The sequence below is a fragment of the Grampus griseus genome (genome assembly GCF_964374135.1).
Source record: "Grampus griseus genome assembly, chromosome: 19".
Taxonomy (NCBI): domain Eukaryota; kingdom Metazoa; phylum Chordata; class Mammalia; order Artiodactyla; family Delphinidae; genus Grampus; species Grampus griseus.
Genome location: NC_139013.1, coordinates 53158361 through 53173121, shown reverse-complemented (window position 1 = coordinate 53173121; position 14761 = coordinate 53158361). Strand labels below are relative to the sequence as shown.

At 44.8% G+C, this 14761-nt stretch overlaps 1 protein-coding gene across 1 annotated transcript in view; it reads right to left on the bottom strand.

The window, feature by feature from the left end:
• Positions 1-14761, bottom strand: part of CDH13 (cadherin 13) — a 1031132-nt gene that overhangs the window by 577116 nt on the left and 439255 nt on the right. The gene's annotated exons all lie outside the window — the stretch shown is intronic.

Below are 14761 nucleotides of genomic sequence, written 5' to 3'. Positions count from 1 at the left end.
TGTGGCAAATTATATTTAAACACCATCACTGACCCATGCTCCATAAAAGTGTATGCATGTACATGTATATATGTTATATGATAGTGATATGGCTTTATACGTATATGATAGTTTTATTTTTATTATTTTAAAAAATATCTACTTATTTATTTGGCTGCAGCGGGTCTTAGTTGTGGCACATGGGATCTTTAGTTGTGGCATGAGGCATCTTTAGCTGCAGCATGCGGGATTTAGTTCCCTGACCTGGGATCGAACCCAGACCCCCTGCACTGGGAGTGCAGAGTCTTAACGACTGGACCACCAGGGAAGTCCCAATATATAATAATTTTAAAGGAAACTCTATATAAAAAAGTCAAGTAGGAAACAAGACCAGAGAAGGCTATGAAAATGTATATAGTCTTTCTCTTGATTTTGGTCAGATTGTAAACTGATGTTATTCTTGTGGAAAGTAATCAGGCAGCATTTATTTCTCAAGAACCTTACAAGTGTACATATCCCTTCACTCTGTAATCTCACTCCTAGGAATACATCCAAATGCTAAATTCAAAGGAGGAAAAAACTGAAAGCAGGAAGATGTTTAGTGAGACACTATTTATAAAGAGCAAAAATGGCAAACCACCTGAATGTTCAATTGCAGGAGAAGGTTAAATTTGGGTCCATCAGCAGGAGACACTCTTAGGCGGTCACCAATAAGGCAGTTGTAAAGACCACGTTCTAACCACTATGATCATCATTTGACTGCTTCCACAATCACAACCACAAACTATTATAATAACAACAATTTATTAAACACGTGTTGGGCCATGTGCTATGCACCCTACATGTGTCTTTGCTAATATTTGCAATAAACTTCTCAAGTACATCCTAGCCATCCTTAACCAATGAGAAATGTTAAGCTCTTAGAGGTTATATAAATTGCTGCAATTCACCTAATTAGCTGAGAGAATATGTAAGATAATATGTGTAGGAAAATACAGAATACCATATTGGCTGCCCTCTACTTTATATAAACTATACTGAACATAGAAGAATAATATCCAAAACCTCAATGAATAAGTCCAAATAAAAGACTGCTTGGGGACTTCCCTGGTGGCACAGTGGTTAAGAATCTGCCTGCCAATGCAAGAGACATGGGTTCGAGCCCTGGTCCGGGAAGATCCCACATGCCACAGAGCAGCTAAGCCTGTGCGCCACAACTACTGAAGCCTGTGTGCCTACAGCCCGTGCTCCACAAGAGAAGCCACCACAATGAGAAGCCCGTGGACCGCAACAAAGAGTAGCCCCCGCTCGCTGCAACTAGAGAAAGTCTGCACAGCAACGGAGACGCAACATAGCCAAAAATAAATAAATAAAATAAATAAAAAAAAAAACAACCAACCAACACACCAACCAAATAAATAAATAAATAACCCAACCCCAACCATGTAGAAAACAGCAGAGAAAGAAAGAGAGAATGGGACAGTGAGAAGACAATGAAAAACAGAGTGGATTACATCCATAAAACACTGATGTATAACATCTGTAAAGAGGCTTATTAGGGAATATGAAAAGAACAGAAAACATGTAAAATACGTGCAATATACGAATCTTATTTACAATAAAAAAAATCTTGAAGCTTGTATGAAGGAAAGTCTAGGAAAGCACTTTGAAAACATTTAAAGTCCTATGCAAATGTAAGGGATTGGTGATTCTATTCTATAATAAGAGCAAAAGTAGGTTTCCATTCATTATGACGATATGTGTGAAAATGTATGTAAAGTAATGAAAAGCATACTCACTGTCAGTAACAAACATTCCATTGTTTGCAGTACAGAACTTATTTGTGTTTGCAAGCCTGTGAATGGGTGACAGGTGACCAGAGTGGTAAGGTTCCTGAGTCCCCATTTCTACCTCTGGCGTCCTCCCAGTTTACCAGCTACTGAAGCCCACACTGCCAATCCATTTCCTTCCCCCTCATAGCCCAGCAGCTTGGTAATAAGGACACCTGTGTAAACTCCCTGGCTCTAAGGTACCTTCGAAGAGAAGCAGGAGGCTCTGAGTCTCAGGATAGGAAAGAGCATCTGGAAAGGAGGGGGTGGAGGTAGAGTGACCAATTGTAGAGAGGCCTCCGTGTGCACAGGACTCTCTGAGCCCACCATGGTGGGCAGGACTGGGGCATCCTTTTTCTTCCAACTCAACATTTTTTGTGTTACAATGGCAGGGACCTCAACAAAAAATTGGTCCATGACCATGACTCTATGTCTGCGGCTCCACTTCTGTCTTTGTGATTTATGTGTGTCTCTATTAACTACGTGTTTGTGGACAGATGTCTACTTTTGGTCAGGTCTGTGGTAATGAGTCTGTCTGTGTGCTCTGAAGCCAAGTGCTTTTCTGTGACTGGGGCCATTGAGGAGCCATAGCATCTAATTTGATTGACAAATACCATATGCACATCTAGGCACGTGTGTGTGTGTTTGTATCTGTCAATCTATAATGTGAAGCCTTTGAATGCAACAGGATGTGGCCGTAACCTCAAAGAAAGACAAGATGGAAGCAGTGAGGTTTAAAAGTATGTGACTAATTCAAGAGATGTTTACAGAAGAAGAGACAGAGGTGTGGGAAAGAACAGAGCATCAGGCTAAAGGAGAGGCTGTGTTAGGACTCCCTGTCTTCTGGTGTTGCCATTAGCAAGTGAGAAGTAAAACATTGCCTGCTATATCAGTAAATAAAGGATCTAGCTAGCACGTTACAGCTGCTTGGATGGTGCAGCCCAAGGAAACTCAGGATGAGAAAACACAGGATGCTGGCCCCAGACAGCTGAGGTGCATATCAAAGGAATGATTTCAGTGAACCCAGACTCTTGCATCTTCCCATACATAGAAAAGTGCTAAATTCCTTAACTTGAGATATCTAGTTTTCTTTTATTAACCGTAACCTTTTGTTCCAACTACCTGGTGTTGTTGAAAAACCTCTTCTATATCCTGGCTTCCCCCTCTTCCTCTTCTGAACAGTTTTCTCAGTCTATATCTGAGATGCTGTCTCTGGGCTTGAAGTCCTAAGAATGTTCACCATATAAAACATAACTTTCAACTTTTAAGTTGTGCATCTTTTTTTTCAGCCGACACAAGATAGTGGGTAAATAGGAAAAAGGCAGTTCTGGGCACAGATGATGGGTGTTGTGACTTTGAGGGCAGCCAACATAGTTTTCTAGAGGGTGTATAAGTAGCTGCATTCGGGAGGGAGAGATGAAAGGGGACAAGAAGTGTCACTCACGTACAAGAGCAGCTAGACGTGAAGGAGAAGCTGACACCATCCAGGTTATGTGGAGGGAAAAGGGAGGAACTCAATCATCTGATGAGTTTCTAAAAGGCCAGCAAAGGCCACAGAAAGGTTAGGAGGCAAAAGGAGGAAAACCAAAAGGACAAAGAGATGAGGATTTCAAAAAGGAGAGAGTGCACGGCCATATCACACAACTCAGGCGTCCCCTCCAACAGGCTGAACACTATGAGGAGGCTGTCGGGCTGACGATGAACAGGTAACTGAGGACTTTAGGAAGACAACTTTAAGAGTGTGTTAGGGTCCAGGGTCAGAGGAACCAATGAGAAGTGAGGGCTTTGGTGAGGAAGGAAAGAAGCTGGAAGAAGTTGGAAGTTTGTCAGCTCAAGGGGAGACCAGGAAGGGTGCTGGGCTGCGAGGCGGGGGTCAGAGGCAGGCAGCCATAGTGTTGGGTGAATGAAGACACAGAAGGGAGGTGACCCCAGAGGGAGACGGATGGCTGAAGGCGGTGGGAAGGGCGCGGATCAACGGCACGACCAGCCCCAGAGAGGACAGGGAGGGCTTTAAGGGGAATTTCTCGTTTGTAAATGACGATAACTCTCCTGTGCTCTTGGTTATCAGAATGAAATGAGAAATGGCACTTGAAGGTGGTCTGCACTCTCCAAAGAACAGCACAAAAGTGAAGGATGGTCTTATTCATACCAGGACAGCGGATGTGAGGAAATGAAGACAAGCCACTCGGTGCCTTTTAGGAGTGAGTAATTCAGCTGTGGGTGGCCTGACGCCAGATCTTAAAGACACTTGCAGACACGCAGCCACCTCCAGATTTCTAGACTACTAGACACATGCACACTGACATCAAAGTCCTCTCTCACCAAACACAAACACTCATGCACTCGTGCACGTGTACACACTCAGAATCCATTTGATAGGGTCACACACATACACTGACACACACACACTCATTAACAGATGCACATGCAACAGACACACATCACATGCCTAGACCCAAGGACACACACAACACAGCTTCCCCCTGCAAACCAACACAGTTCCCTCAGCCACAAGAACACACACACAGACACGGGGCATGCAGAGGAAAGTGCATGACTAGTCATGTGCCTTCAGTCGGTGACCAATGATCCATCCACGTCTTTGAGCCTGGAAAAGCCGGAGGCTTGCAGGGGCCTCATCCTATCTTGCTTCAGTCAAAGGGCAGAACTCTGTCCTCTGGCAGACTCACTCATGCGGCATTTTACTACAGGGAATTGTCACCCTTACATAAATATCTCTCGTCTCCCATGGGCTGACTGGGGCCTGTGTCTTTCTGTCGAAGGGTGTTGGGGTTTACAATCTCATTTGCTTTCCTCCCTGATTCTCAATCTCAGGAGAAATTGGCAGTGCATTAAAAGCAAGTTTCATGCTACATCACACAGTCCCAAAGAACACCTTGGAAATAATGAGGAGGCCCCTGCAACTGTGAGGGACAGGGGAGGGGTTGGGGGTGGGAGGGGAGGATGGGGGCCAAGGGAAGGAGGAAGCAGAAAGGATGAAGAACGTGACAAGGAGAGAAAGAGTGGATTTATTTTCATTCATTCATTTCTTCAGAAACTATCTGTGGATCCCTTCCTTCCTGCCAGGAGTAATTCTCGGCATCTGGGAGAGTGCAGTGCCCTCATGCAGCTCACATTCTAGATGGAGGAGACAGACAGTGAACACGGTCCAGGAGAACAGATAGGCAGGGAGGGCTCACTGTGCACAGAGGAGGGGAGGCCGGGACGGGCCCACTGGGAAGGCGGCCTTGGAGGATGAAGCAAGGAAGGCACCCTGTGGCAGGACAAGGCACCAGCAGCAGCAGGAACAGACCCTGGCAAGTGTGCGCTGCAGGGAGGCCTGGCCTGGAAGAGTGGGGGAGACAGTCCAGGGAGCTGGTAAAGGGAATTCAGATCCTGCGTGGCCAGCCACATAGACTGCAGAGAGCACTTGGGCTTTTACTCTGCGTGAGATGTGAGTCATGGGAAGGTGTTTTGTTTGTTTCTTTTTGTGGGCGGGTTTTAAGCTGAAGAATGACATGAACCCACTTACAATTACATATATATCTACACACACATATTTCATGTTGGCTGCCGTTTGACGAACAGATTTTCAGGGTTAAAGTAATGTTTATCTGTTGGGTTTCTTTTTTCCAACCCTGTCTTCACAGAGCACTGAGATTCCTCCTAAAATGCAAATCTGAGCTTTCGATCTGGGGAAAAGGAGAGTTGGGGGTCAACTTTCCCTGGTTGGAGTCCCTCTATCCTCCTTCCTTCCCACAGTATTTTTAATGTATTATCTAGGTACCGTTTAAGTACCGTTACATTTATCCATTTTAAGGGGGCAATGCAACGATTATCAGGAAGTTTACAGAGTTGTGTGATCATCACCACAAACTAATTTTAGAACATTTCCATCAGCCTCCAAAGAAACCTCATGCCCAAATGCTCACTCCCCTGTTCTAAGCCCCAGCCGCCGGCAACCATCAATCTACTTCCTGTCTGTACACATCTGCCTTCTCCAGACATGTCATAAAAGGGAATCACAGTGTGTTTTCACAGTATTTTCATGGACTCTGCCTCCACTTCATAGTTGATTTGAAGATCATGAAGCAGAAAGGGATACAGTTAGTGGTAAGGGGTGTGTAAGGCCAGCCCCCCGCCTCCAGGTGCGACCATGCTCGGGGGCACCCAGAGTCCCAACTGGCCCCAGGCTGGCCAAGAGCCCTTCTGTAATCGCAGTCCGTGTCTCCTCCGTTCACCTCTTCCCACTGCCCCCTCCTGCTGCCCTCATCTCTGTGTGGATGCAGACACCCCTCCCCTTCTCCACAAAGATCTCTGAGTCGCAAGGTTTGTTCCCAGGGAAACCACCTAGGACACCCTCAAGGCAAGAGCTGTCCAGGGTAGAGACGAACTGGGCTGGTGTCCCAGAAGTGAAGGGGAACAGAAAGGTTTGGGCCCAGACTGGTGTTCTACAGCTGGGACCGCTCTCCATGTTTTGGCTGTCACTGCTGCCTCCCTCCACGTCCAGCTGAGGGCTGAAAAGTCTTCCAAGAGCCACTCCAAGAAAACAGTGAGATTTGAGAGGAATAGCCCTGCTCTCTTCACAGTGAACCCAAAGCCAGACAGCAGCTCGGACCTGTCTTGCTACCTGGCAGAGGACCCTCATGAGCCGACACCCAAAGGGGCAGGAAGTGGCCAGAGAACTCATATGTGCCCGCCCTAGCTCATGCCTCTGCATTAGGTAATAAATGTGAGAGAAAAAGAGCAACAATTTTATAAAGAAGCCACAAGCCACTGCCTTTGTTCTCTCTCCAACTTTGTAACTTTTGGGCAAAATTATGTGCTAAGAGAAGTTATTGTAACAGGGAAAAGCATCGTAGATGCTGGCAGCATCCCTCTGGCTGAAGCAGGGAGTGCAGGGAGGGCAGTGCCACCTGAGACTTTTCAGCCTGGCCTGACTGTGGACAGTCTTGTAGATCATGTTGGGAAGGTCTGATGTGCTTCCCAGGCAGCGGGGAGCCTTTACCGGTTTCGTGCAAAGGTATGATGCTTTGGGTTTGAATTCCATGTCTGGTTGAAAGATCATGAGAATTATTCCTTTGATGAGTTTGAAGCCTGGGTTCTGGACTCAAGTCTGAAAGTCACAGCCTATTCCTTTCTTATCTTTCTAGTCCTAAAATATACTTGGCATGGTGGCCCTGGACTCACTGAGTCTGCCAAAGGAAACACTGCTATTTAGTGAGTAGCTATTATGTGCCAGGCACTGTGCTAGGCACACTGTGACATTATCTCATTTAATACATCCAACAACTCACAGGTAGAACCACCATGCCTGTTTTCCTGAGGTTCAAAGATTTAAGAGACTTATCCGAAGTCACTTAGCTCTTAAGTGAGAGATGGGAACGCAGGCCTCTGTGACCCCAGTGCCCCCTGATCCAAGCAGGATGCTACTCACCTCCCCAGGGCTGTGCGTGGAGAGAGCTCCTTACTCAAGTATAACTGGAGAATCACAACTCTAACTTTTGCAGAGGATACGTAGCAAATGTCAATCTGCCTCCGGCTAACGGGAGCGGCTATACCTTTACTGCAGGGGGACAGTTTAATTGTCTGTAAATTTCTGCAAATGAATGGAGCAGCAGAAATCAATCTCCAATTTATCCCATTCTTGCAGCTGATCTCAATGTGCTGAAAGGTGCTGGGAGGAAGGTTCTGTGCTACTCAGTTCCCATTTCATATGCAATCAAATGCACCATTCAGCGTTGCTGTACCTGGGGTGAGATTTAAAGTTTGCTTTATTACCTTCTGGGGCTGAAGTTTGCCTACTTAAAGGAAGAAACAGTCCACAAACACCAAACTTTCAGTGGCAAATTTAGGAAGTCGGAGGGCCAATATAGTAAGTTTGCATCATTTCCAGCTATCTATTTTCCCAATATTCTGGAGGCCAAATGTCAGCTGAGCTGAGTCATCTGTCACAGGTTTACAGGACAGAGTTATGCTGACAATAAAATGGGGCGATATGGAAATTGTCCATTAGTATGGAAATGTGTATTGTGGAGCTAATTTTAAAGCTGGGGTGGGGTGGGGAGATGATGGCTGGTGGACTCCTAGGGTGCGGCGAAGCCAATCTACTATAGTAAATTATGCCACACCTGCTTTTCAAGGCCTGCTGGCACATAGCTGGGAGAAATGGGTGCAAACCACTGTTCCCGAGAGTCCCCAGGCACCATGGTTTTCCAGAAGTGACCACCAGTGACATCAGAAATGATTTCTCCAGTAATGAGTCACTATCAGGGGCTTTGGGGATGTCTGATCCCAAAACAAGAAACCTCACAGTGACTGAGAGTCCATAGCAGAGCATCTGAATGATTAGCACCAAAGAAGTAATAAATTCCCAATAAAAATAAACGTGACAGTCATTTCTGTTAAGTATGTTTAGGGTGGAAAAGAAATGGCTTTGGCCAAAGTAATCAACAGAGAAAAGAAAGTTTTACCAGAGGAGTTTGCAATTTGAGTGATGCCTCCAGAAGTTCTCTGTCCAGCAGCCAAATAGATCTTTTGAAACATTCTCCTTCCTCTCATTAATGCCATTATTTGCTTCCCCTTGTGAAAGGATGAAGCCGCCAATGTTACCAAGGCCAGCGAGGGCCAGCAGGCTTGGCTCCCAATGGCGCTCCGACTTCAGGAGCCCTTACTGTCCTCCTGGGCTGTGCTTCTGCAGCACGAGCCTCCTCGGCACCCTCAGGTCGCAAATGCTGGCTTCAGGGCTTTCCACCTACTGTTGTTCCTCATCATTCCTCCCTTCTTGTGCCTGGTTGACCCCCCGGATGCATCCGTGTACTCCCAGCTCAAGCACCCCTTCTAGACTCCTTCAGTCTCTTTTGCTGGGTGGGGGGAGGGGGTGCCTGCAGCCTGCCCGTTACATCCAGAGCTCTTATTCAGCTTCTGATTAATCACACATCCATTCAGTGTTTACCAATGTCTGCCTTCCGCACAGGCTACCAGCTCCATGAGGCCAGGCAGTATGTCTTCCTGGTTTGCCGCCGTGTCCCCTGGTTCCCAGTACAAGGCCAGGCACACAGCAGGTGTCCAAAAAGTATTTTTTAAATACTATTAGATAAAAAAATTATTAAATGAATATAGGGTTGTTGTAGAATTCGGATAATCCAGGTAATGGGCTTAGCATAGTGCCTGGTTCAGGGTATCTGCTCCACAGTTATGTCTGATAAGTACATGAATAAGATGCCTATGATTCCATGTTGATTTCCTCCTCAAGCCAAAAATAGCCTCTGTAACAAGACAATCACCACACACTGTTTGGATTCTTTGGCCCTTCAGTGTTTTGTGAAGTCGCTGAGTCTACAGAAATTTTTTAGAAAATTCACCCCTTGGACTGCCCGGCAGAAGACCATAGCTTTCTGGAAGAAATGACAACTGAGCTGAGACCTGAAGGCCAAGCGGGGTTCATCCAGGGATACGAGGAGGAGAGAGAGTTCCTGGCCAGGGACCAGCAAGTGAAAGGGCACAGAGGCAGAACATGGCCAAAGACCAGAAGGGCTGAAGCAGAGGGTAGGGCTCCAGAAGCTTTGGGAAAGGCTGGAAGGGGAGGAGAGGGCAGGCCTCTTCCATTCTCACGGGACTGTTCTGAATCCTGAGGACCATGAGAAGCCCCTGAATGGTTTTAAGCAAAAGTCTGGGATCTGACCTTGTCTTTGACCTTGCCCCGTCAGAGCTGAGGGGCCACCCCTGCAGAACACATTTTCTTAAATAAACTTTCCTTCATGATATTTGTTATCCTTACTTGAAAAGTTGGACTTAAAAATAAAACACAAGTAAAACACCCTCCCCCTGCCCACACATATTCTACCACTTACTCTAAAACATCAATTTCCCCATGTTAGAACTGCTAGCTGAAAAATAAATAAATAAAAGCAAACGCTTTGGATGAAAATTTGCCAAATCACACTTCCAAGACGGAATTGCCTTCGAAATATTTCATGAATCTAGCAGGAGCAGTAACAACACAAATCAGAACTTGCTGGTTTCAAAAGAGGTGAAAAATGTTTTAAACATATTTACATTCTTTAGTTAGAGGTCCATTCAACCACGTGTGACGGTGATGGGAATATAATGGAGACAATTTTCCTTTATCTGCCCTGGCATTGATAAAATATTCACGTTAAAGAGCTACTTCTGAACACCTGGAGGCATCTTGCAGCGTGTTACAGATGTGCTTATTTTTCTAACACACATATGTAGTCCGGCCTCAACAGCTGTATTCATCTCAGTATGTATTCAGTATGCGTGAGCACGTAGCCCAGATCCCAAGCTTTCTGGTTGGCATGAGCTCATAAATGTGTGATTGGCCTTCAAAGAAAGTGCCGGTTAGAAAACCCCCATGTGGGAAAACAATGCTTTGCAATTCAGTGCGTACGTACTGGGTGTTCGTCAAATGCTTTTCCAGTGCAAGTTTCACAATTAATGATAGTGACTATCCTGTGGGTACCTCAAACACAACATGTCTTAAACCAAACTGAGTCCTGTCCTTCCACCCACTCTTGCCCAAACCCATAAGGCTTCCGGCTTCCCTTTTCTCAGCTGTTGAAGGGCTAGACGCTTATTTCCTATGGATGGTTTACTTCGTTTCCGCCATACCGCACTCCCAAGTGGTTGCCAACTCCTACAGATTCCACCCAGGGGATTTTCCCTGGAATATATCCCTTCCTTCTCTAGAACCATGTTCCCTGACATGTTGTCTACTCTCCTGTAGCTCACCTGCAGGTTCTTCATGACTCATTGTTCCTTTTTATATAGGAGCCCCCTGGATAGTAGAATCACAACCAGGACCTCAACACTCTTAGTCTGGGCTTCCCGGAAGCAGACACTGAGATAAGAATTTGGAGGCAAGTAGTATTTTAATATATTTTCTGAAGTTTCTATAATGAACCTATTCTATTTACAATCAGTACAAAAAAAAAAGAATTCATTTACTCACAACCCTGTACCAGACCAACAGAAATACTATTCTAAATATATACTATATAGAATAGTATTTCTGTTGGTCTGATACAGGGTTGTGAGTAAATTAATTCTTCCTTCCTGGTTTTAATATACTTTTTGCTCAAGTTGAAATTGGTCTGAATAATTTTGTATTTTGTGTTTTGAACCTAATGATAAATAGCAAGTTTTCTTCTCATCCATGTTGCAAATTTTGTAAACATCATTTGGTAGCTGCACAATACATCATGTGGATGCATCAGCCCGTATTTAACCATTCCCCTGATGTTATGCCCATACGTTTAGGTTCTTCCAATTCTGTTATTAAAATGCAAATAAAATATCATTGTATGCAAAGTTTTCTTTGCTTACTTGTTTGTTTTTCTCTAAACAGGATTCCTTAGAATGGACAAGCAAAAATGGGATTATTAGGTCAAAGTTGATGAACGTTGTAAAGGACCCGTCCCATGTTGCCAAACCCCCAATCACCACTGGAAACAGATTTGATCTTGCCATGGCTGAGCATCCCCAAGTGGTTCCAACACACCTCTCTGGCCGCAACTCCTACAGCTCCAACCATACTGCTTTTGCCCAAACTTGCCAGGCTCTCTGGTGACTTTACACCTTCATTGTCCTGTGTTCCTCTAACCTGGCTCTTCTCTTCTCACTCACCTCTAGCCCTGTCTGCCTGACTGATAACACGCAGAAACACACACATACACCACCCCACAACAGGCGCCTATTATATACTATGCGTGTCATCCTCCAGTTCAGGGTACATAGTAGTTACTGGATAGTCTCTGTTAACTCTGGCTTTCTTCTGCCAGGTCGCACTAGTATGCAAATGCATGCTTTAACTTCTAAACTTTAATAAAAAGGTTATTTAATAACTATCTATTTGCTTAATGAATGCCATCAAAGAGCAGATGGCAAGCTGGTAGTATCTCTTTTCTTCTTTTTCCAAAGTTTTTGAGTTTTCCATTCCGTAAGGCAACTTCAGAAAAGAGGAAACTCTTGCATTTTTACGTAACACCCCTGATGCATTTAATCATTGGATTGGACGGGACATCGCTCTCCCCTCCCTTGCAGCTGAACTGCCTCATTAAATGGCAGAAGACCGTGCTGGCTGTGGCTGTGGATGGTACAGCCACCCTGCAAATGAGGTTTGGCTTCACATGTGCCCGAGAGACTGGGTGATGATGGATGCCTCTGGGTTATTCTAGGATGGACTCAGAGAAAAACCCTGTGTGACTTTATCAGGTCCAAAACTAAGTGCTTCTTTACTTTCTTAAACCAGCTTCTCAGGCAGAATCTTACGGTGATCCAGGGAAAGGAGGGCCCCTAATCAAACGTTCCCAATAGCAGGGGGGAACAGCGTGTTCCTGTCTCAGATAAAGTAATGGAGGGAGGACATTTAAGGCAGTGTCCTGTACGTAAGAAAAGGGAAAAGTACATATCACCAGGACTCATTCTCTGGATTTAGTCAATTTTTGAGACCCTTGTTCCTCCTGTTTTTATCTACTTTCTTTCTTTTTTTTAACTTCTTGATGTTATGGCTGCAAACTCTAAAATTAGAAAGCTGTTTCCCACTCTGGCCACAAAGTCGATTGCCTCCTTTGTCCAACTGATTTTCAAATATCCTTTATGACTGAAATTCAAGATTATTTTGCTTAAGGAGTTATTCTCAACATTTAACCTAAATCATCCTCTTTTCTTCCCCTCTGTAAATTTATTTTCTTTCATTGAAGCCTCCCCCAAACTTTCAGTACTATTCCTCTTCCTCTTTTGTTAAAGACATTTTAATTAAGATACCAGGGTTACATGAGCCTACTTAAGCAATATCTCCCTTTTATCTAGCTCTCTTCAGTGAAGTCCCGAATCAGCAATGTGTCTTTCATCAGCCTGTTCCATGTCTCACTCCTCCCTTTGTTCTGTGGTTTTTGTTGAGTTACAGAACCTCACATTTTAATTCAGCCCCAACCGCTATTCCACACTACGCCATTCACATTACGAAATTCGTCTTCACAACGATGCGTGTAATGTCGCACGTCTCCCTACATCACTGATTACTGCGGCCTTTGAAGGTTCAAAGGTGTGTCAGATCTACCAGGAAAAAGAGGAAAAGAGACCATATTTGATATTCTCCAACATCTGAGGTTTCCTTGGGCTCAGTGGTTTGATGTTGGGAGGGTAAAACAACTGCTTTAAAAAGAGGAGAGTGTGTTATAAATATTCAGTTGCCATGTAATACTCATTCTTCCTTAAAAGACTGAAGGATAAGCCTCCTTTTTCAAAGCCAGGATTGACAGATACAGCAACTAGTTGATAATGGAGCATGGGAAATCTATTACGGGACCAAGAGAAATGTGTTAGCATCCCAGCTATCCTGTGAACATGCCCCACAGGAAGGGAGAGATTTCATTTGTTTTCAAATACTTCTCCACATTAAATTCTTCAAGCATTTTACAAATAGAACAATATCTTTGAAAATCAGTGAGTTCTAGATGATGAGAGAGAACATTTTTTGAGTACTTACTATGGGTTAGACACTAGGTCTTACAAAGCATTTTTCTCTTTAATGTTCATACAGTCTCTGCAGGTACCATTACGCTCCCATGCTACAGATCAGGAAACTAAGGCCCAAAAAAGTTGCTCAAGGACATACTTCTGGCGAGTGGAGGAGCCAGGATTTGAACCTAGAGCATTTTATTTGGAGACTGGATTATTATCCATTCTACTTCTGGCCTTCTGTGTGTGCCACCTTTCCACATTAAATTTTTAACTAATGAAAGGATTGTATTCAGGATCTCTTCCAGTTAAACTTAACAGGTATCACATCTATCCTTTATCTGGTCTATGGGCTGCATCTTCAATATATATTCAGAATTTGACTGTTTCTCACTCTGTCACCCTTTCCCAGCTGTCACCAACACCCTGGTCCAAGCTAACAGCCTCTTTTGCCTGGATTATAGCAAAAGCCTCCTAACTGGTCTCCCAGCTTCTTTCCTTGCCCCCACACCCCCTATATCACCCCCACAGCAGCCAGAGTGGTCCTGTTAAAACATGAACTAGATGACAACAATTCTTTGCTTTATAGCTTCCAGTGGGGCCTCCTAGCATTTCGAGTAAAACCAGTGTGGCCTGCAATGTTTTACATAATCTTCCCCCAGCCCCTGGCCCCCTGTACCTCAAGTCCCCTTGACTCACTCTGGCCCAGTCTACTCATACTGGCATCATGGAGTACAGCAGGTACATTCCACCTCAGGGCCTTTGCACCTCCTGCTTTCCCTGCCTGGAATGCTCTTTCCCCAGATATTTACACAGTTGCTGTATTAGTTTCCTATAATACCGCAACAACAGGGTGCAACAAACTCAGTGGCTTAAAACAACACAAATTTGTTATCTTCCAGTTCTGGGGGGCAGACATCCCAAACAGGTCTCACTGGGCTAAAATCAAGGTGTGGTCAGAGCTGTGTTTCTTCCTGAGCCCCTAGAGGAGAATCTGTTTCCTCCTCTTTCCCACTTTCTAGAGGACCCTGACATTTCTGGGCTTGTGGCCCCTTCCTCCATCTTCAAAGCCAGCACTGGAGCATCCTCAAATCTCTGTCTCTGGCCTCCTACTTCTCTCTGAGAAGGACTCTTGTGATTTATCTAGGCCCACCAGGATAAACCAGGATAATCTCCCAAACACAAAATCCTTAATTTAATCCCATCTGCAAAGTTGCTTTTGCCCTGAGGTGGCATCACAGGTTCCAAGGATTATGATGTGGACATCTTGGGGGCCATTATTCTGTCTACCACGGTACCTCTTTCACTTCATTCAGATATTTGCTCAAACGTCAACCTCTCTGTGAAGGCTGCCCTGGCCTGTCTAGTCAGCATTTCTGGCACTCACTACAACTTCGTACCCCGTTCCATACTTTATTTTTCTTTTCTCTGCAAGGTAACAATCTACCATACTTATGTTGATTTATTTC